The 20,716-nt window shown below is 38.2% G+C and overlaps 1 long non-coding RNA gene across 1 annotated transcript; it reads right to left on the bottom strand.

The window, feature by feature from the left end:
• Positions 1 to 11,223: 11,223 nt before the first annotated feature.
• LOC113886177 lies at positions 11,224 to 17,005 on the bottom strand. Its single transcript, XR_003509381.1, has 5 exons — positions 16,910 to 17,005; positions 15,707 to 15,740; positions 14,528 to 14,596; positions 11,507 to 11,567; positions 11,224 to 11,417 (listed from the first exon to the last, which is right to left on the bottom strand). It is a non-coding gene; the product is annotated as an uncharacterized LOC113886177 (long non-coding RNA).
• Between the last annotated feature and the right edge of the window lie 3,711 nt (positions 17,006 to 20,716).

The raw sequence follows: 20,716 nt of genomic DNA, 5'->3' as shown, positions 1-20,716 counted from the left end.
CTCACTTCAAATTCACCGTCCATCTCAAGTACTCTCCCTTTATCTAAAGACCTTCATTACTAATTGCCCCCTTTCCCCACACATCTGTGCTTCCTTTTCTTCATTTCCTCCCTGTACCCTCTACCTCTCTCATCCTTCATTCCCTCTTGTCTCTTATTTTTTGACTTTCCTTAGGTCATAAAGTATCTTGAAACAGAACTAATAATTTGTTTTTGGCCATGTGTCACATGGAATCTTAATTCCCTGGGCAGGGATCGAAACTGTACCACCTGCATTGGGGAGTCTTAACCGGACAAAGTCTTAAACAGTGGACTGTGAAGTAAGTCTAAGAACTAATAATTTAGCTCCTTAAACTGGATTATCAATGTAATCTGTGGTAGACACCTGATAAGATACATAATTGCCCTCCTTTTCTCATCTTTTTTCTCATTACCCATCTGACAGGTGATTTTCTTTGCCTATTAAAATGTATCAGCATTCCCATTTTCAGTCAACGTTCTATCAAATGATTTTTCTGTAAAATGCAGTTCTTCTGCTTGTCCATTTAATGTCTTTTTTCCTCTTTGACCAGCAGTCAGGTAAATGATCCACATACTTCTGTGGAAGGCTCTCAGAGATACTCTGCTAGAATGGATGATAACAATGAGTTGCATGAAGTTTTCCTAATTACTTTTGAAGAAATACCCTACTTTTAACCTGGTTAAGACAAGTTTTGCCAAGATCTCACAGTTGCTATATGACAGGACCAAGAAGCTGAATTCAAACACGGTGGTGCATCACCAAGCAGTGACTGCCAAATCTAAGAGATCAGGCTCTTCTTATCTCCTTCCATAGCTGCCACCTTCAAACAGGGCACCGTTACTTTATGTTACTTCAAGTATGGCTGCCATAAAGGTACTCTGCACGTGCTACTTAAGCTATGCAAAAAGCTAACTGCTGTTATTATAGCCCCACATATGTATTACTATTTCCCATGCTTTGGCTTCTCTTGAAATGTTCCTTGCATATCAGCTTGACAATCCAAATGTAGCAATACTTTCAAGCCTCAAGCACTATCTTGTCAACATCGATTTGGTAAAAAACCACAGTAGAAATAAAAATCAAAACTACAATGAGATACCACCTTATACCAGGCAGAATGGCCATCATCCAAAGTCTGTTACCTCTGCTGCTGCTTAGTCACTTCAGTCATGTCCGAGTCTGTGCCATCCTAAGACTGAAGCCTTCCAGGCTCCCCTGTCCATTGGATTCTCCAGGCAAGAATACTGGAGTGGGTTGTCATGCCCTCCTTCCCGACTCAGGGATCAAACCCAGGTCTCCCACTGAAGGCAGATTCTTTACCGCTCAGCCACAATGAGATACCACCTCACACCAGTCAGAATGGCCATCAACAAAAAGTCTACAAACAATGAATGCTGGAGAGGGTATGGGGGGAAAGGGAACCCTCTTGCACTGCTGGTGGCAAGGTAAATTGATACAACCACTATGGAAGACGGTATGCAGGTTCCTTAAGAAACTAGGAACCATATGCCCCAGCAGTCCCACTCCTAGGAGTATACCCTGAGGAAACCAAAATGGAAAGAGACACATGAACCCTGATGTTCACTGCAGTGCTGTTTATGATAGCTAGAACATGGAAGTAACTTAGATGGCCATCAACAGATGAATGGATGAAGATGTGGTGCTACATATATACAAGCGAACATTACTCAGCTGTAGAAAGGAATGCATTTGAGTCAGTTCTATTGAGGTGGATGAACCTAGAGCCTAATATACATAGTGAAGTAAGTCAGAAAGAGAAATATAAATATCTGATACTAACGCATGTGTACGGAGTGTAGAAAGATGGTACTGACGAATTTATTTGCAGGGCAGCAATGGAGAATCAGACAGAGAGAACAGACTTAGAGACACGGGTGAAGGGGAAGAGGGGAGAGGGTGACATGGATGGAAAGAGTAACATGGAAACTTACAGTTCCATATGTAAAATAGATAGCCATTGGGAATTTGCCCTATCACTCAGGGAACTCAAAAAGGGGCTCTTCAACAATTTAGAAGGGCAGGATGGAGAGGGAGATTGGAAGGGGGTTTGGGAGGGAGGGGACATGGGTGTACCTAAGACTGATTCTTGTTGATGTCTGACAGAAAACAGCAAAATTTTGGAAAGCAATTATCCTTCATTTAAGAATAAATGAATTTTTTACAACCCTATTTGAACATTCAGAGGGTTTACTGCCTCTTCCCTGTAAACAGCAAACTAATGACTATAACTTCTTATCTATGTCTTCTGGAATGACAGGTAAAGATTAAAGGATTTCAGTCCCAGGAACTCTGTACAGCTCTGCCCGTTCCTGCAGCAACTGATGAGGAAGAGAGAATCCTTGAGAAATGGCACACAAAAGAAAAGAATAACATATTGGATTCCTTAAAGCTGAATGTCCCCAGACATTACTCCTTTAATTTTCACTTTTATAAGCTACTTTCATGTTGCAAGAAAAAAGACCCTATTTTTAAAGCAAACTCCATGTATATATTTCATAATTTTTGTGACTTTGTTTTGTTTTTCTAATATTGTATTTTTCAGAGTCTAACCTCTACTCTAGATGTTTAATCTTTGCTTTTTGGTATTTGTTATCAATTTTGTACCTTTAAGAACCCAATCTTCAGTACCCATTTTTACTTGGGAGTGTGATTACTGGCTTGATAGCTCTCTCCCCTTTTTGCCTCTGCTTTGTCTCCACCAGGTTGCCTCTATCTCCTCCCTCCCCTTTCTTTTCTCCACCCAACTCTGTGAATATTTTTGTGTGTTCTGGACTGTGGAGAATACTTAGGGACCTGATTAGTGCTGTCTCTCTCCTTTTCATTCACCTTTTTCTCATCCTGGCCACCTCTGTCTCCTTCTTTCCACTTCTCTTCTCTTTGTAACTCTGTGAACCTCTCCAAGGGGTCCAGACTGTGGAGAGCACATAAGGAATTGATTATTGGCTAGCTTTCTCTCGCTCCTTTTGATTCCCCCTCTCCTACTTCTGGTCACCTCTATCTCCCTTCTCCCTCTTGTCTTCTCCATGTAACTCTGTGAACCTCTCCAGGTGTTCCTCACTGTGGAGGAGCTTTTCATCATTAACCTAGATGTTTTATCATTGGTGCTGTATAGATGGAGAAGTCTTGAGGCTACTGTAAGAATAAGACTGAAAACCAGAGGCAGGAGGCTTAAGTCCAAAACCTGAGAACACCAGAGAACTCCTGACTCCTGGGAACATTAATCGATAAGAGCTCATCCAAAGGCCTCCATACCTACATGGAAACCAAGCACCACCCAAGAGCCAACAAGTTTCAGAGAAAGACAAGCCATGCAAATTCTCCAGAAACGCAGGAACATAGCCCTAAACTTCAATATACAGGCTGCCCAAAGTCACACCAAACCCATAGGCATCCCAAAACTCACTACTGGACACTTCATTGCACTCCAGACAGAAGAAATCCAGCTCTACCCACCAGAACACCAACACAAGCTTCCCTAACCAGGAAATCTTGACAAGACAACCGTCCAACCCCACCCACAGTGAGGAACTTCCACAATAAAGAGGAACCACAAACTGCCAGAATACTGAAAGGCCACCCCAAACACAGCAATCTAAACAAGATGAAAAAGCAGAGAAATACTCAGCAAATAAAGTAATATGATAAATGCCCATGGAACCAAACAAAAGAGGAGGAGATAGGGAGGCTACCTGAAAAAGAATTAAGAATAGTGATAGTAAAAATGATCCAAAATCTTGAAAACATAATGGAGTTACAAATAAATAGCCTGGAGAAAAGGATTGAGACAATGCAAGACATGTTTAACAAGGACCTAGAAGAAATAAAAAAGAGTCAATCAATAATGAATAATGCAATAAATGAGATCAAAAACACTCTGGAGGGAAGCAACAGTCGAATAGCAGAGGCAGAAGATAGGATAAGTGAGGTAGAACATAGAATGGTAGAAATAAATGAAGCAGAGAGGAAAAAAGAAAAAAGAATTAAAAGAAATGAGGACAACCTCAGAGACCTCTGGGACAATGCTAAACGCACCAACATTCGAGTCAGAGGAGTCCCAGAAGAAGAAAACAAAAAGAAAGGCCATTAGAAAATACTTGAGGTGATAATAGTTGAAAACTTCCCTAAAACGGGGAGGAAAATAGTCATCCAAGTCCAAGAAACCCAGAGAGTCCTAAACAGGATAAACCCAAGGCAAAATACCCCAAAACACATATTAATCAAATTAACAAAGATCAAACACAAAGAACAAATATTAAAAGCAGCAAGGGAAAAACAACAATTAACACACAAGGGGATTCCCATAAGGATAACAGCTGATCTTTCGATAGAAACTCTTCAGGCCAGAAGGGAATGGCAGGACATACTTAAAGTGATGAAAGAGAAAAACCTACAACCCAGATTACTGTGCCCAGCAAGGAGCTCATTCAAATATAAAGGAGAAATCAAAAGCTTTACAGATAAGCAAAAGCTGAGAGAATTCAGCACCACCAAACCAGTTCTTCAACAAATGCTAAAGGATCTTCTCTAGACAAGAAACACAAAAATGGTGTATAAACTCGAACCCAAAATAACAAAGTAAATGGCAACAGGATCATACTTATCAATAATTAACTTAAATGTAAGTGGGTTGAATGCCCCAACCAAAAGACAAAGACTGGCTAAATGGATACAAAAACTAGACCCCTATATATATTGTATACAAAAGACCACTTCAAAACAGGGGACACATACAGACTGAAAGTGAAGGGCTGGAAAAAGTTATTTGAAGCAAATGGAGACCAAAAGAAAGGAGGAGTATCAATACTCATATCAGAAAAAATAGACTTTAAAATAAAGGCTGTGAAAAAGAGACAAAGAAGGAAACTACATAATGACCAATGGATCAATCCAAGAAGAAGATATAACATTTATAAATATATATGCACCAACATAGGAGCACCACAATATATAAGGCAAATGCTAACAAGTATGAAAGGGGAAATTAAAAATAACACAATAATAGTGGGAGACTTTAATACCCCATTTACACCTATGGAGAGATCAACTAAACAAAATTAACAAGGAAACACAAACTTTAAATGATACAAGGGACCAGTTAGACCTAAATGATATCTATAGGACATTTCACCTCAAAACAATGAATTTCACCTTTTTCTCAAGTGCACATGGAATCTTCTCCAGGATAGATTGCATCCTGGGTCATAAATCTAGCCTTGGTAAATTCAAAAAAATTGAAATCATTCCAAACCTCTTTTCTGACCACAATGCAGTAAGATTAGATGTCAATTACAGGAGAGAAACTATTAAAAATTCCAATATATGTAGGCTGAACAACACGCTTCTGAATAACCAACAAATCACAGAAGAAATCAAAAAAGAAATCAAAATATGCATAGAAATGAAGGAAAATGAAAACAAAACAACCCAAAACCTAGGAACATTGTAAAACCACTGTTAAGGGCAAGGCTCATAACAATACAGGCTTACTTCAAGAAACAAGAAAAAAGTCAAATAAACAACCTAAATCTACACCAAAAGCAACTAGAAAAGGAAGAAATGAAGAACCCCAGGGTTAGTAGAAGGAAAGAAAGCTTAAAAATTAGGGCAGATATAAATGCAAAAGAAACAAAAGAGACCATAATAAACAAAGCTAAAAGCTGTTTATTTGAGAAGATAAATAAAATTGACAAACCATTAGCCAGACTCATCAAGAAACAAAGGGAGAAAAATCCAATCAACAAACTTAGAAATGAAAATGGAGAAATCACAACAGACAGAACAGAAATACAAAGGATCATAAGAGACTACTATCAGCAATTATATGCCAATAAAATGGACAACTTGGAAGAAATGGACAAATTCTTAGAAAAGTATAACTTTCAAAAACTGAACCAGGAAGAAATAGAAAAGCTTAACAGACCCATCACAAGCATGGAAACAGAAACTATAATCAGAAATCTTCCAGCAAGCCAAAGCACAGGTCCAGACGGCTTCACAGCTGAATTCTACCAAAAATTTAGAGAAGAGCTAACATCTATCCTACTGAAACTCTTACAGAAAATTGCAGAGGAAAGTAAACTTCCAAACTCATTCTATGAGGCCACCATCACCCTAATACTAAAACCAGACAAAGATGCCACAAAAAAAGAAAACTACAGGCCAATATCACTGATGAACATAGATGTAAGAATCATTAACAAAATTCTAGCAAACAGAATCCAACAACATATTAAAAAGATCATAATCATGACAAGTGGGCTTTATCCCAGGGATGCAAGGATTTTTCAATATCCGCAAATCAATCAATGAAATACACCACATTAACAAATTGAAAGATAAAAACCATATGAGTATCTCAATAGATGCGGAGAAAGCCTTTGAAAAAATTCAACATCCATTTATGGTAAAAATTTTCCAGAAAGCAGGAACAGAAGGAACATACCTCAACATAATAAAAGCTTTGTATGACAAACTCACAGCAAACATTATCCTCAGTGGTGTAAAATTGAAAGCATTTCCCCTCAAATCAGGAAAGATACAAGGGTACTCACTCTCACCCCTCTCACCACAAGGGTGCCCACTCTATTCAACACAGTTTTGGAAGTTTTGGCCACAACAATCAGAGCAGAAAAAGAAATAAAAGGAATCCAGATTGGAAAAGAAGAAGTAAAACTTTCACTGTTTGCAGATGACATGATCTTCTACATAGAAAACCCCAAAAACTACACCAGAAAATTACTAAAGCTAATCAATGAATAAATTAAAGTTGCAGGATATAAAATTAACACAGAGAAATCCTTTGCATTCCTATACACGAACAATGAGAAAAAAGAAAGAAAAATTAAGGAAACAATTCCATTCACCATTGCAACGTAAAGAATAAAATACTTAGAATATGCCTACCTAAAGAAATAAAAGCCATATATATATATATATATATATATATATATATATATATAAAACACTGTTGAAAGAAATCAAAGAGGACACAAATAGATGGAGAAATATACCATGTTCATGGATTGGAAAAATCAATATTGTGAAAATGAGTATACTACCCAAAGCAATCTATAGATTCAGTGTAATCGCTATCAAGCTACAGACAGTATTTTTCAGAGAACTAGAACAAATATCACAATTTGTATGAAAATACAAAAAAAACTTTGAATAGCCAAAGCAATCATGTGAAAGAAGAATGGAACTGGAGGCATCAACCTGCCTGACTTCAGACTATACTATAAAGCTACAGTCATCAAGGCAGTATGGTACTGGCAAAAAGACAGAAATATAGATCAATGGAACAAAATAGAAAGCCCAGAGATAAATCCGTGCACCTATGGACACCTTATCGATGACAAAGGAGGCAAGAATATACAATGGACAAAAGACAGTCTCTTTAACAAGTGGTGCTGGGAAAACCGGTCAACCACTTGTAAAAGAATGAAAGAAGAACACTTTCTAACACCATATACAAAAATAAACTCAAAACGGATCACAGATCTAAACATAAGACCAGAAACTATAAAACTCCTAGAGGAAAACATAGGTAAAACACTTTCCTACATAAAGCACAGCAGGGTCCTCTGTGACCCACCTCCCAGAGTAATGGAAATAAAAGCAAAAATAAACAAATGGGACCTAATTAAACTTAAAGGCTTTTGCACAATGAAGGAAACTATAAAGATGGTGAAGAGAGAGCCTTCAGAATGGGAGAAAATAATAGCAAATGAAGCAACTGACAAAGAATGAATCTCAAAAATATACAAGCAGCTCCTGCACCTCATTCCAGAAAAAATAATGACCCAACCAAAAAATGGGCCAAAGAACTAAACAGACATTTTTCCAAAGAAGACATACAGATGGCTAACAAACACATGAAAAGATGCTCAACATTACTCATTATCAGGAAAATGCAAATCAAAACCACCATGAGGTACCATCTCACGCCGGTCAGAATGGCTGCTATCCAAAAGTCAACAAACAATAAATGCTGGAGAGAGTGTGGAGAAAAGGGAACCCTCTTACATTGTTGGTGGGAATGAAAACTAGTACAGCCACTATGGAGAACAGTGTGGAGATTCCTTAAAAAACTGGAAATAGAACTGCCATACGACCCAGCAATCCCACTGCTGGGCATACACACTGAGGAAACCAGAATTGGAAGAGACACGTGTGCCCCAATGTTCATCGCAGCACTGTTTATAATAGCCAGGACATGGAAGCAACCTAGATATCCATCAGCAGACGAATGGATAAGAAAGCAGTGGTACATATACACAATGGAATATTACACAGCCATTAAAAAGAATATGTTTAAATCAGTTCTAATGAGGTGGATGAAACTGGAGCCTATTATACAGAGTGAAAGAAAACTACCAATACAATATACTAATGCATATATATGGAATTTAGAAAGATGGTAATGATAACCCTATATGCAAGAAAGCAAAAGAGACACAGATATAAAGAACAGTATTTTGGACTCTATGGGAGAAGGCAAGGGCAGGATGACTTGAGAGAATAGCATTAAAACATGTCTATTATCATATGTGAAACAGATCGCCAGTCCAGGTTCGATGCATGAGACAGGGTGCTCAGGGCTGGTGCACTGGGATGACCCAAAGGGATGGATGGGGAGGGAGGTGGGAGGAGAGTTCAGGATGGGGAACACATGTACATCCATGGCTGATCATGTCCATGTATGGCAAAACCACTATAATATTGTAAAGTAACAAGCCTCCAATTAAAATTAAAAATAAATAAATAAAAATAACGTGGAATGTACATGTTGCTAGAGATATTTTTAAAAGAAAAAATATCTTCCACAGATAATTTTAAAAACTCTGGCGGGAGTTTTTCTTTCCTTATGATTTAATAATAACAAATAGTCTATATAAATGGCAACCCACTCCAGTGTTCTTGCCTGGAGAATCCCAGGGAGGGGGGAGCCTGGTGGGCTGCCGTCTATGGGGTCGCACAGAGTCAGACACAACTGAAGTGACTTAGCAGCAGCAGCAGCAGTCTATATAAGAAAAAAGCATAAATCATGATTTCATTCACTTAATGTATGTAATTACCCATTATCTGCTGACATTCAGAAAAAAGAAATCAGAATCTCTCCAGAGGAAAAAATATACTTCTACATTTCTTCCTTCAGACTGTTGCAGCTGAAAATTTTCTCATTTAATGAAGAGAGATTAAGAATCTCATTTATAAAATTATAAATTATAATTTTAGTAAAAAGAATAGATAAAATGCTTATGTATTTCCTCTTTATTTTCAGAAAGATCTAAAACACCCACCAGGGTTATAGCAAACAGTAAGATAAATTAAATAAGTACATTAAGTATTTAGCGTCAGACACGACTGAGCGACTGAACTGACGAAGTTAGAAACCACAAGAAACAGAAGGGCCAGAAATTCTTAATTCATAATACATAATTCATAATCTGAGCGCCTAAAACAGGGCTCATCTTGAATTATCTCTAAACGAAAGTTATGCTAGGTTAAATAGAAGACATTGCTTCATTAATTTCAAAGTGAGAATTTTTTTAAAAAGAGAAATCACTTCAAATTCAAATGAACTTCCAGAGGGAACTATATTCAATACGCACACACACACACACACACACACACACAAGTATAAACAAATCACATTGCTGTACACCTGAAACTTACACAGTATTTTAAACTGACTACACTTCAATTCAACAACAACAAAAAAGAACCACCACCAACCTTGAAAACAACCACCACAAATAATAAGGAACACATTTTTTTTTAGTTCTTCATAAAAATCAGCTATATGTCATTCAAAAGAGTATGAGCATTGTTTTTATTTTTACAACCTCACTTGCTCTTCTTAAGTTGAATTTGAAATAATTTCTCACATATTTATAATATAGAGTTCCTGGTCTGACTGACCCCACTATTTCTGTTGTGTTTGTGTAATATCTGTCTCATCTTCACCCTCATTCTATCTTATATTTATCTTGTCCTTCTTAAAGGAATTCTTCCCCTTCATCCTCCTCCCCATTTTCATATTCATATAGTTGTTTTTCCTCAGTGCTTTGTAATTCTTTTCTTTCATAATGGCATACTTAGTATGCCAATATTTATAAATCTGAATCATGCACATGTATGGCTGTTATTATCACACCATTTCATATCGTGACTTTGAGGGCTTCTATTTCTGTCGTTTAACTTATATGCAGAGTACATCATGAGAAACGCTGGACTGGAAGAAACTCAAGCTGGAATCAAGATTGCCGGGAGAAATAACAATAACCTCAGATATGCAGATGACACCACCCTTATGGCAGAAAGTGAAGAGGAACTAAAAAGCCTCTCAATGAAAGTGAAAGAGGAGAGTGAAAAAGTTGGCTTAAAGCTTAACATTCATAAAATGAAGATCATGGCATCCGGTCCCATCACTTCATGGGAAATAGATGGGGAAACAGTGGAAACAGTGTCAGACTTTATTTTTTGGTCTCCAAAATCACTGCAGATGGTGACTGCAGCCATGAAATTAAAAGACGCTTACTCCTTGGAAGGAAAGTTATGACCAAACTAGGTAGCATATTCAAAAGCAGAGACATTACTTTGCTAACAAAGGTTCATCTAGTCAAGGCTATGGTTTTTCCTGTGGTCATGTATGGATGTGAGAGTTGGACTGTGAAGAAGGCTGAGAGCCGAAGAATTGATGCTTTTGAACTGTGGTGTTGGAGAAGACACTTGAGAGTCCCTTGGACTGCAAGGAGATCCAACCAATCCATTCTGAAAGAGATCAGCCCTGGGATTTCTTTGGAAGGACTGATGCTAAAGCTGAAACTCCAGTACTTTGGCCACCTCATGCGAAGAGTTGACTCATTGGAAAAGACTCTGATGCTGGGAGGGATTGGGGGCAGAAGGAGAAGGGGACAACAGAGGATGAGATGGCTGGATGGCATCACTGACTCAATGGAAGTAAGTCTGGGTGAACTCCGGGAGTTGGTGATGGACAGGGAGGGCTGGCGTGCTGCGATTCATGGGGTTGCAAAGAGTCAGACATGACTGAGCGCCTGAACTGAACTGAACTGATTTCTGTGGTGGGATACTTTTTGTCACCATAAGGTTCAGGGGACTGGTATGTGAACAAATACAGTGAAAGAAGAGTTACAAACAGAACAAACTTACCTTTGTACGACCAAGGCCTGCTATAGACTTGAGAAGTTTTGAAACAGGCTCAGGCGATGGGAAGGCAGGATGACAGATGCCCTCAAACCAGGGTGATGGTTTGGGAAATGTTTCAACCACATCTTCAACGTTACTATCAGAATTATTGTCCTGAGAGAAAGTTGTACTCTCTGGTCTCAAAATGCCACATTTTGCTTCTACTACAGTGAAAACAGGAGAGAGTACATGAGAACATGTGTCATTTCAAATCAAGAAATAACACCAGGAGGACAGTCTTCAAATAACTTACTGTTTCTCTTGGATTGCTGAGAAGCCTTCATTAGCTTCATTAACTTTGATTTCAGGACATGCTAGAGAAGAAAATAAGAGCTTGAAGAATATAACAAGTATCAACCTGAATAAAAGCATTGTAACATCTCCCATTCCTCTATGATCTAACACAAAGAGCACAGGCTCTGAAGTCATTCAGATGTGGATTCAAATCCCAGTTCTGTCACTGACTGACCTGCTCATGGGGAAAGGATTATGACAGATGACATCAGAAGCCCCAGATCTTCCTCTCCTTACCCCTAATTGACTGATATACAAATACTAGGACACCGACTAGATTAATTTCTCTACCAAAATGTTCAAGAGTAATAATTTATCCCCAGTAGTTTAGAGCACTGTTGAAAAACTAAGACATTTAAATTAATTGTGATATTTTGAAATTTGCTTCCATGATTAATATATACATGGCTTATCACTTGTAAAGGGAAATATGAAAGTTTAGGTTTTAATAGAACCTTATTTAGATGGACTAGAACTGCAAACATGATAAGCTACTTCTGTTTTTCAAACATCTAGAGACCAATGAAACAGGGAAAACACGAGGTTAAACCCATAGGGCAATGATCATGAATGAAAGCCAAATTCTAAATAGAAAGCCATAAGCAAACATGTTCACAATAGAGACAGAGAGAGATGGACTTAAAGAACAGACACTGAAGAAATGTGTTCTGCAAGGAAAAATTAGGTTAATAGTAGATATTTGATATTTGGCAAAAATAATACAATTATGTAAAGTTTTAAAATAAAATAAAATTTAAAAAAAAATTTTAAGGTAGAAGAGGAAGAAAGGAAAAAGTGAAACATTCCTAATCAAGAATAAACTTTATGGAAATAAAAAGTGTAATAAGGTATGTGGAGAAACACATATATTTAGACTTTATATACAATAGATCAGTAACATATCAGTATTCTTAAGGATATATTATGAGCAAAGCCTCCGTTTCATGTGATTTTATTAATATATTTTTATGCATCTACACTGTTCTTGAAATTTTATGAAAATATCAACATTAGTTCAGCTCAGTTCAGTTGCTCACTTGTGTGTGACTCTCTGTGATCCCATGGACTGCAACAACCAGGCTTCCCTGTTCATCACCAATTCCCAGAGGTTTTACAAACTCTTGTCCATTGAGTCAGGGATGCCATCGAACCATCTCATCCTCTGTCATCCCCTTCTCCTCCAGCCTTCAAACTTTCCCAGAACTTGTATTTTCCAATGAGTTGGTTCTTTGCATCAGATGACCAAATTATTGGAGTTTCAGCTTCAGCATCTGTCCTTTCAATGAATATTCAGGACTGATTTCCTTTAGAATGGACTAATTGGATCTCCTTACAATCCAAGGGACTCTGAAGAGTCTTCTCCAATACCACAGTTCAAAAGAAGCAATTATTCAGCGCTCAGCCTGCTTTATAGTCCAACTCTCACATGCATACATGACTACTATAAATACCATAGCTTAGACTAGACAGAACTATGCTGGCAAAGTAATGTCCCTGCTTTTCAATCTTCTGTCTAGGTTGGGCATAGCTTTTCATCCAAGGAGCAAGCGTCTTTTAATTTCATGGCTGCAGTCACCATCTGCAGTGATTTTGAAGCCCCCAAAAAGAAGTCTGTCATAGTTTCCATTGTTTCCCCATCTACGTGCTATGAAGTGATGGGACCAGATGCCATGATCTTAATTTTCTGAATGTTTTGTTGTAAGTCAACTTTTTCACTCTCCTCTTTCACTTTCATCAAGAGGTTCTTTAGTTCTTCAATTTCTGCCATCATGGTGGTGTCATCTGCGTATCTGAGGTTATTGATATTTCTTCTGCATATCTTGATTCCAGCTTGTGCTTCATCCAGCCTGGCATTTCGCATGATGTATTCTGCATATAAGTTAAATAAGCAGGGTGACAATTTATATCCTTGATGTACTCCTTTTCTGATTTGGAACCAGTCAATTGTTCCATATTCATTTCTAACTGTTGTTTCTTTTCCTGTATACAGATTTCTCCAGAGGAAGGTCAGATGGTCTGGTATTCCCATCCCTGGTTCCTCTGCCTTTTCTAAATCCAGCTTGAACATCTGAAGTTCATGGCTCACATACTCTTGAAGCCTGGCTTGGAAAATTTTGAGCATTACTTTGCTAGCATGTGAGATGTGTGCCATTATGTGTTAGTTTGAACATTCTTTGGCATTGCCTTTCTTTGGGATTGGAAGGAAAACTGACCTTTTTCAGTCCTGTGGCCACTGATGAGTTTTACAGATTTGCTGGCATATTGAGTGCAACACTTTCACAGCATCATATTTGAGGATTCGAAATAGCTCAACTGCAAGTCCGTCACCTCCACTAGCTTTCTTCATAGTGATGCTTTTTAAGGCCTACTTGACTTCACATTACAGGATGTTTGGCTCTAGGTGAGTGATCACACCATCCTGGTTATCTGGGTCATAAAGATCTTTTTTGTAGAGTTCTGTGTATTCTTGCCACCTCATCTTAATATCTTCTGCTTCTCTTAGGTCCATACCATTTCGTCCTTTATGGTGTCCATCTTTGCATGAAATGTTCCCATGGTATCTCTAATTGTCTTCAAGAGATCTCTAGCCTTTCCCACTCTATTGTTTCCTCTATTTCTTTGCATTCATCACTGAGAACAGCTTTCTTATCTCTCTTTGCTATTCTTTGGAACTCTGCATTCAAATGGGTATATCTTTCCATTTCTCCTTTGCCTTTTGTTTATCTTCTTTCATCAGCTATTTGGAAGGCCTCTTCAGACAACCATTTCGCCTTTTTGCTTTTCTTTTTCTTGGGGATGGTCTTGATAACTGCCTCTTGTACAATGTCATGAATCTCCATCCATAGTTCTTCAGGCACTCTGTTTATCAGATCTAATCCCTTGAATCTATTTGTCATCTCCACTGTCTAATCATAAGAGTAAATACTACATGAAACTAATTTCAGAGCAGGAAAAATAATTTCACAACAGAACACTTTACCTGGTTTTAAAATCTAAGACTTCATAGTTTGATGTAGGCCCTAAATCAACGCCAGGTTTGTTGGGAAACCTTTAAAGCAAAAACATACAATAAAAATCAGCGGGCTCATGTCCTTGAACAAAAGAAAAAAAAGTGAAATTTTGTCTATGTATTAAATGAACTTTCTTGACATGAATAAAATTTGGCCTGTTTTAAAACAGCATTTTTTTTTTTAATTTTTTTAAAGATTTCTTGATGTGGACCACTTTTAAAGTCTTTACTGAATTAGTTCCAATGCTGCTTCTATTTTATGTTTTGGCTGTCTGACCCTGGGTCATGTGAGATCTTAGCTTCTCTGACCGAGTATCAAACCCACACTGCCTACATTGGAAGATGTCTTACTAACCATCTTAACCACTGCACCCCCAGGGAAGTCTCCAAAAAAGTTTTTCGTTACCTATTTTTGCATCCATCTCTCCCAACCTATGAAATATCTAGTTAACACTCATTCTTAGTTTCCATAACAGAGAGTGACAGCCAATGTATTGGCAGAGCCTAAAAATAAATTGTTTTCACTAAAAGTTCTAATAGCTGAAGTGAAAATCCAATTGATGGATTGAAATAATTCTTGTTTGCCCAAACCAGAATAAACCTAATGACTTAAAGTGGAAGAATAGGCTTTTCCTTCTCCATTGTCTGTTCAAGGTTCAGAGATGAATCTGAGTCCGTCCAAAATGGCAGTCTTGGTCCGTCAGCAGGGATACCACTTACTGAGATGGTACCACTTCTCTCCTTTACTCTAAGGGAGTACCGGAGTTTCCCCACAATGTCGAAACTTAAAATGTACACAAGTCAAAGAACTAATTTATATCTTTAACTTATATGCTACATAGGTACTTCTCAGTCTCTGCTGAGGGCCATGGGAGTGGACACGGGAGCCAAGAAGGCCAATTGTCAAATCACAGATCAGCTCATTTTAACCAGGATCAATTCACTAACCTCCTGAAACCACAGTTGCCTAATTAAGTAAAAGTAGGACACAGCTACTTTACAAAGCTGCTGTGATGACTCTATGAGGTCACAAATGTTAAGCACGTAATGCAGTGTCTAACCCAGAGTAGAACACTCAACAACCATTAGTTTCTCTTCTCCATGTTCCCTTAGTTAAACATATAATTTAAAACATCCATAAAATCCTACCTCCTTGAAGAGTCCCCTTCAGAACTCTCATCCACTATTAAAGAAAAAAGCAAGATACATTTAAATCAATGGAAGAAAAATACAGACTATTAAAACCTCAATACTGAGGCTTTGTTTAAAAGTATTCCTTTCAAACCACAACTGGAGGCCACACTAGAGGAAGGGAACAGTGGTTTTACTATACTCATAGGCCACTAATGCCTAAGAACCACTCCTCCCCTTTATAGTTATCAAATGCAAAACAAAACAACAAAGAAAAGAACTGCTGCTTACAATGACCATAATCCTAACCAAACTCCAGGAGACTGACAGAAAATGATACTATACCATTAATGCAATCAGTACTATAAGCTGACAATAGCATGCACAGTATTAACAGCACAGTATTTCTGGATTTCTATTGCCTGGAGCACTGAACAGAGACTATAGGTGTCTTGCTGGGACATGACAACTTCTCTGGCTCTTCAGTTCACAGTGAAAATGCCCTATCACAGGGAAGCTTGGTCAAAGGCACTGAACCTCAGAGCAAGGTAAAACATTGGAAGCAAAAGTCTTCTCTTCCTGGCCCTCTTTCCAAAGGCAAGAGAAGTATGAGAGATGTAGTGATTCCAGGCTTAGAAAGGATAATCTCTTGAAAGGCAGATGGGGGAGGGCAAATGGGTAAAGGGGCTCAGTTCAATGCTGAGAATGGGGACTAGACTTGTAGTGGTGAGCATGAAGTAGGGTACACAGAAGCTGAACTTTTTTAAAAACTTCCATAAAAAGTTCAGCTTCTGTGTGTGTGCGTGTGTGTATATATATATAACTTTTTTTAAAAGTTCAGCTTCTGTGTGTGTGTGTGTTCACACACAGGGAACTTTTTTAAAAGTTCAGCTTCTGTATATTTGTATATATTCTAGCATGTTTAAAAAGAATCTCTTGAGACTATCTCCTTCCATTGCTCAAGAGTATCTGGACCACACAGATTAGGATGGTCCAAAGAGCGCTGTGTACTAGTGAGGGATATCATTATATCAGTCCTTCCCATTATATGGCAAATGTTTATAGAAATCATGCTTTTTCAGCTTGGAAGGCATACATCATCACATCCTAAGCTGATGAACAAGGGGAGGGAGGGAAGAATGGAGGGAGCCACGGACTCTGGTGCTGTTGAACAACATTTCCCAGGGGTCATCATGATCTGATGCTGGAGGGATGACTCACATGCAGTGACTCCACAGGGAGAGTAGTACTGCAAGCTTGAGCAAGGAGAGCAGGGGCAGTGATTTTTAAATGTTTTCATCCTGTGACATCAGAACAATGCTTAGTACATAGAAGACACTTGAAATTTATCTGTTTAGTGAACAAATGAACAAATAAATAAGCATGTTTTCTTTGAAATTTTTCTTTAAAAAAATACAGAAATTAACCAGAGAAAAACTCTATTCTGAGCGTATTGAAGACCAAGACACTGTCATCTCTGTATCTCTTCTGACTTGTGTAATGAGCCAACCTATAGTTCTTTGACAGATGTTTTTGTTGTTCAGTCACCAAATCGTGGCTGACTCTTGTGATCCCATGGACTACAGCTCACCAGGCCCTTCTGTCCATGGGATTTCCCAGGCAAAAGTACTGGAGTGGGTTGCCATTTTCTTCTCCAGGGGATATTTCCGACACAGGGATCAAGCCATATCTCCTGCATTGGTGGGTGGATTCTTTATTACTGAGCCACCTAGGAAGCCTCCTTTGATTAGATAGAGGTCTACTCAGTTAAAGGTATCCTTGGATACCCTGTACAATGTGATAGATGCCACATCCAGTGGACCTAATGCTGTTTTTTGTTAATGCAAATATTTTTGTGCTTTTATTAGAACCTGCAGAGTCCCAGGTTGTTCTATTTGAATATCTATTATGATAATCTTTTAACTGATGGCAAGAGAACATCATGTTCTTACAAAATTATACTCTCATGACAATTGTCCAACACACAAAAGAAAATATATGATCCAAATGAAGTCAACCTATCTCACTCTCTCTGAATCTGTAAGGAATGAAGTTGGTAATCTAGACCTGCTTGGTACAATAGGCAAAATAACTGGTTCTCAACTAGGCATTGCTTTTCTGTCTTCTGTACAATTGGTAGGAATCTTTCAGAAATAATCCCTCACTACTATGCTGCACACTGGCTCAGCTTTGCAGTTATTGTTTATCATTTCTTATCCTACCAGGAAGGGATTATTCAAGTTCTCAGTTTTAATTATGGTAACTATTTTAGTAAGACTAATCACTACACAGTAACTACTAACTATTCATTCACTAAATGCAAACCATTTCTAAAAATGAAAGTTCACTTTCATAAGACGTCCAGTCTGCTGTACTATGACTATAGATGAAATATACATCATACTCACTTAAAATTTTTTATGATTTACACAAAAATCTAATATAGGACTTTAGGGGCCATATTAAAGAGATGTATTTCTTCTCAAACAATACTGTTTTTCATGTTAAATCACCTACAATTAACTTCTTAAAAAATTCTGAATACTAGAGTATAAAGAAACTAATTTTGAAAAAAATAAAATATACATGCAATTTGCACTTATTTTTTAATAGTTCCTTCATTATTGAAACTTCCTCATTCCTACTTTATCTATGGTAGAATCACCAAGAGTAATTTGGTATCAGATGATGTACCTGGGTTGGTTTTTTCCAGGAGAAGTTTTAGATCTCTTTTCTTTATATTCAGAAATCAGTTGGCGAAAGCTATGTATTAAAAATGCGATAAATAATATTTTAACACTGATATGAAAAACAACTACCAAATTCTTAGATCATTTCAGACAATGTCAGAGATAATACCAAAACTTCAATTGTCACATACATGTCAAGTTTCTAAGTTCTATAAACTTTTATTTAGCATGTAGTAAAGGAGAAAGTAAAGGTATATTTTTGCCCTGCTTATTTAACTTATATGCAGAGTGCATTATGAGAAACACTGGGCTAGATGAAGCACAAGCTGGAAACAAGACTGCCAGGAGAAATATCAATAACCTCAGATATGCAGATGACACCACCCTTATGGCAGAAAGTGAAGAAGAACTAAAAAGCCTCTTGATGAAAGTGAAAGAAGAGAGTGAAAAAGTTGGCCTAAAGCTCAACATTCAGAAAACTAAGATCATGGCATCCGGTCCCATCACTTCATGGCAAAAAATGGGGAAACAGTGACTGATTTTGTGTTTTGGGGCTCCAAAACTACTGCAGATGGTGACTGCAGCCAAGAAATTAAAAGACGTTTACTCCTTGGAAAGAAAATTAGACCAACTTAGCATATTCAAAAGCAGAGACATTACTTTCTCAACATAGGTCCGTCTAGTCAAGGTTATGGTTTTTCCAGTAGTCATGTATGTATGTGAGAGTTGGACTATAAGAAATCTGAGTGCAGAAGAATTGATGATTCTGAACTGTAGTCTTGGAAAAGACTCTTGAGAGTCCCTTAAATTGCAGGGAGATCCAACCAGTCCATCCTAAAGGAAATCAGTCCTGGGTGTTCATTGGAAGGACGGATGTTGAAGCTGAAACTCCAATATTTTGGCCACCTGTTGCGAAGAGCAGACTCATTTGAAAAGACCCTGATGCTGGGAAAGATTGAAGGCAGGAGGAGAAGGGGACAACAGAGGATGAGATGGTTGGATGGCATCACCGACTCAATGGACATGATTTTGGGTAAACTCTAGGAGTTGGTGATGGACAGGGAGGCTTGGCATGCTGCGATTCAAGGGGTCCTAAAGAGTCGAACACGACTGAGCAACTGAACTGAACTGAAAGGGGAAAGAAAAGGAAGATGAAGTAGTCATGAACTCAGGGCAGTACAGCTCCAATAATTAACTAGATTTAGCTTGGCATATGAAAAATCTCTCGAGCTTGCAAATCCTACCTCTATAACCAACTTCTCTTTGTTCCTGGAGGAGTTGTTTCTCTTCAGTTCAAAGTCTTCCTCTGCACAACTGGAATATTACTACCTTATTTCACAAGAGGATTAATAGGATGCAATGAGATAATAAACCCCCAAAATGCTTGCAGAAACAGTCAAAGAATGGAATAATTTCATCTTCAACTTTATTGCTGTAACTACTTTGGAATTCCAAGTAAATCCCAATGTGTGCTTTTTCATAAGTTTAACATTCAAGTGAAACTGTTATTAATTCTGGTGAATAACTCTTCTTTGTGGTTTGTAATTTAGAGAATTTCAGCTTTTAGATAATGTGTACCTAAATTTATTTATAACATATGAATTCACTACATTAGAGAACATAATCATCCCCCATTATTGCAGCTAATTACACCAAGAGCAGAAAACTAATCACAATCAAGACTTGGCCTGGACCACTACTCTTCCTTCTCTACCTACTCAAACTCTGAACCAGCAGATCTTTCTGACAATGATGTTTAATCTCCATGTTCCTCTCCAATTCCCTTGGAAGACATATCCCTACTCTTACAGTGGGTGCTGGCAAGTTCTAGACAGGGCTTACCTCTCTGAATTCCAACTATCTTACTTGAGATTTAGGGATTTCTGCTGAATGGGTTCCTTATGGGGCAGATTCTGAAAACATTTTAGATGGAGGCAGACGGAAATCCGTTGGAAGATTTTCAGTATTACAGGAAAGAGGTCCCATGAGGGGCCAAGCATAATTAGGGAATCTCAGGCAAGCTGGCACCCACTACTCTGGGAAGGATGACAGGGAACCTGTGACCTAAGAAAAGGTGCCCCCACAGGACAAAAAGCCACCTTGAGGTTCAAGTCTAGATACAAAGGAGAAAGGGAAGTCTGCTCAATCCCTGCAGGAGCACTTGACCCTCTCTGACAGCCTAAAATGGTCCCCACTGACATCTGCTAGCAGAAAAGACAAATAAGAGCCTCAAGGGCACCTCATCATGAAGATCTAGGCTTCCACATGGGCTCCACATAAGGTCTCTGAGTGAGGGGGGAAGGTAGGCGGCCCAGCTGCCCAAACTGGGTGCTGGAGC

This window comes from Bos indicus x Bos taurus, chromosome 29, assembly GCF_003369695.1.
Source record: "Bos indicus x Bos taurus breed Angus x Brahman F1 hybrid chromosome 29, Bos_hybrid_MaternalHap_v2.0, whole genome shotgun sequence".
Lineage (NCBI taxonomy): Eukaryota > Metazoa > Chordata > Mammalia > Artiodactyla > Bovidae > Bos > Bos indicus x Bos taurus.
This window is presented reverse-complemented; position numbering and strand designations above follow the sequence as displayed.